Raw genomic sequence first — 3,906 nt, forward strand, 5'->3', positions numbered from 1 at the left:
ATGTTCTCGTTGCACTGAAGTCAGGGAAACCGTTCTTGATTTATGTTAAGGCAACGAACTACTCGTTAAGTGCTTTGCTTGCACAAGACAATGACCACATTCATGAGTATGCGGTTTATTATTTGAGCTGAATATTGATAGGTGCTAAATCCTGATATCCAATGATCGAGAAGGAGTGCCTCGCCCTGGTGCTCGCAATTCAAAAGATGTGACACTATTTGGTTGGACAATTTATATCATTTCTAACGTTAACCCCATTCGGGTGTTCATGACACAACCGGCTTACATGAGTTGGCGGTTAGCAAGATGTACGTTACTTCTATCATAGTACAACCTCCACTTCAAACAATAGAAGTCGGTCAAAGGGCAAGTAATCTGTGATCTTTTAGCAATTAATCCTACAGAGGATAAAATCGAGTTATTTGAAGATTTGCTGTATGAAACCCACGAAGTCAACACCACCTCTCACCAGCAAGTATGGCAATTGTACTTCGAAGGTGCTTCTTGAGCAACTAATGTGGTAAGCACTCCTGGATGTTCTAAAATATCTTCAGGAGTCGGAGTTGTCCTAGTTTTCCTAGAGAAACATGTGATACCCTGAGCCTATTCACTTATTAGGACATGCTCCAATAATGTGGCTAAGTATAATATGCTGCTCATTAGACATAGTTTCACTAAAGAGCTGGGGGTGGAGTACCTTAAAGCTTTTGGTGATTCTTAGCTAATAGTTAACCAAGTTTGAGGAGAGTACGACGTCAGGAACTAAGACCTAATCCCATACTGCCAAGCGGCTATTAAGATAGCGAACTCATTTGAAGAATTCTTCATCGAGTATATCTTGTGCCTCCATAACGTTTATGCAGATGCACTGGCGGCTCTAGCAGTTTCTTTGGCCCAACCTCTCGAGATAGAACAGTTAGTCACTGTGAAAACTCACTAACTCTTCATACCAGATTGTATCCTAGACATCAAAGAGGTGCACACAACCAGGATTGAACTCAAACCTAAAGACTAGTGCTTTTCCATCATTGGTTATAATGAAAGGGATTCCGTCTAACGAAGAGCGCCAATGTTCTACTATAATGCCGCGACTCAGACGCTCTATCGCCGTGTGTATGATGGCTTGTTACTCTGATGTCTTTCAACTAATGAGGCATAAGAAGCCCTTAAGGAAGCACATGACGGAACCTATGACACACACCAGCCTGGTCCTAAGTTATGTGATTGCCTCAGAAGAATGTGATATTATTGGCCGACTATGGTCAAAGACGCAGTTGTGTATGCTCGATAGTGCCATACATGTTAGGTACATGCCAACTACATGCATAAACCTCGAGAGTACTTACACCCTTCGTCAACATCATGGCCATTCGAGACCTGGAGAATGGATGTTGTTGGCCTTATTTTTCCTCTGTTAGCCAAAGATGACCGCTTTATCTTGGCAATCACCTACTACTTTTCTAAGTTAGCTAAAGCAATTACACTCAAAGAAGTAAAGTTGAATGATGTCATTAAATTCATCAAACACCATATTATTTACTGATATAGTATCCCAAGATGAATTATGCATGACAACAACCCTCAGTTCGTCAGCAATTCATTCATCAAATTCTGAGGAAAATTCAAAATCCAAGAAGTCTTGTTGACAGCTTAAATCCAACTACAAATAGTTAAGCTAAAGCCTTCAACAATACCATTATCAAGATCTTAACGAAGCTCGTAAGAACCAACAAGCAGGATTGGGATGATAAATTAGGTGAAGCTCTCTGGGCTTATCGCACCACAGTCCGCTCAGCGACCGGAGCAACTCAATATTCCTTGGTGTATGGATATGAAGTCGTCCTTCCCTTAAAGATCCAAATTCTATCCCTGTGGATTGCTCTTGCAACGGTGATGATGACAGAAGAACAACATCAGAAACGTCTCGAAGAACTTGAGATGTTAGATGAAAAATGCTTGGAAGCTCAACAACAAATTGAACCATACCAAGCCAAAATCTCTAGAGCCTTTGATAAAAAGGTCAGACAGCAGGTATTTAAGGAATGAGACTTAGTTCTTGATGTTCGGCGACCAATGATACTCAACTCCAAGAAGAAAGATAGATTTTAGCCCAAATGGGAAGGACCGTTAATAGTAGAGACAGTCTACTCAAATGGTGTGTATCTCTTGATCACCCAAATTGGTGACAAGATCATGATGCAAATCAATAGGAAGTTCCTAAAAAAGTACTACCCTTAGTGCATTTAGGATAACCCATTTGAAGCACAAAATTTGAAATATTGTACAAATTCAAGTATGGCATGTCGTATTAATGATGATGGCAATGCATTTTAGCGAGAAGCCCCTGGAGAATACTACACATGGTATTCTTAAGGATAACCCGAGATCAACTGACTATTCAAGATAAAAACCATATTTCGAGATCAACTAACTATTCAAGATAAAAAAACCAATCACTTGAATAATTAATTCTTAATCATTACAGAAATAATTAAGACTCTCCCACTGTGATTCCTTAATCATTACCAAGATGATTAAAACCCTCCCATGGTGACTTTCTGAGCACTCTTTCGTTGAGGCGAGATTCAATGGTTCCATTTGGTCAATCTTCCCTCACAAAACTCTCACTATATAATTAACAGTCCTCTATCACTAAAATCCCTCATTGATCAAATCAATTGACGATAGGCCCACAAAATCAAGTTCATTAGTCATAAAGGAAGCGAGAGATGAGAACATACCTTCTTTCCTTCTTTTATAGCTAAACTCATACATCCTCCCACTGTGTTCATGCATTTAACACTCCCACTGTTAAAGTCCTGACATAGTATTTGAAATGGCATTAATTGCTAATCCATGGCGATTATCAAACTCCCACTTCGCGTTAAGTTTTTGCAAGAAAATACCGTTGAGAATTGACACCAACACTCCCACTATGTCTTTATTGACAAAGTGACTTGTGTAATCAACACTCTCCCACTGTTATTTGTACTATCTTCACTCCCATTTGGTCAAACCTTCTGACAGTTAGGGTTAAAGTCAAAATCCCCTCTTGATTCTTTCCATGAACAAGAGGCTTGCTTCAAATTGAATGATCAAACCTTCAGACAGTTAGGGTCATCTCAAACTCTCATTTGGTCAAACCTTTAGACAGTTAGGACCAAAACCAAAATTCCCTCTCGATTCTTTCCATGAACGAGATGACCACTTTTAAATTAGGTAATCAAACCTTCTTACAGCTTAGCGTTATCCATATCTTTTCCGAGCCAACGCCATGTAGCGTAACTCAAATTTGATTCTCGAAGTGGAGATCTCACTCTGAGTTTTTATTTCCATATTCTCAGAGTGGAGCTCCAACTCTAAGATTTTATTGAAGTGAGAGATAAAAAATACATTCTTCCTCTTCAGCACCGGGTTCGTCTTTGCTCTAAGAGAAGACAAAACTTTCTAGAGCGGAAGATAAGAAAATACATTCTTCCTCTTCAACACCGGGTTTATCTTTGTTCCAAGAGAAGACACAACTTTTGAAGTGGAGGATAAAAAATACATTATTCCTCTTCAGCATCGGGTTCGTCTTTGCCCTAAGAGAAGACAAAACTTTCTGGAGCAGAAGATAAGAAAGTACCTTCTTTCTTTTTAGAACAATACAAGGTCCACCTTTGCCCTAAGAAAAGATAAAATAGGGTTCGTCTTTGCCCCAAGAGAAGATAAAACTTTTTGGAGCAGAGGATAAGAAAATACCTTCTTCCTCTTCAGCACCAGGTTCGTCTTTACCCCAAGAGAAGGCATACAACCTTTTGAAGTGAAAGATAACAAAATACCTTCTTTCGCTTCAAAACCAAAATATATACCTTTCACACATGAGAGACTTTATCTTGATCCCTTATTAGAGATAAGTCTACATCT

Source organism: Asparagus officinalis, chromosome 8 (assembly GCF_001876935.1).
Source record: "Asparagus officinalis chromosome 8, Aspof.V1, whole genome shotgun sequence".
NCBI lineage: Eukaryota > Viridiplantae > Streptophyta > Magnoliopsida > Asparagales > Asparagaceae > Asparagus > Asparagus officinalis.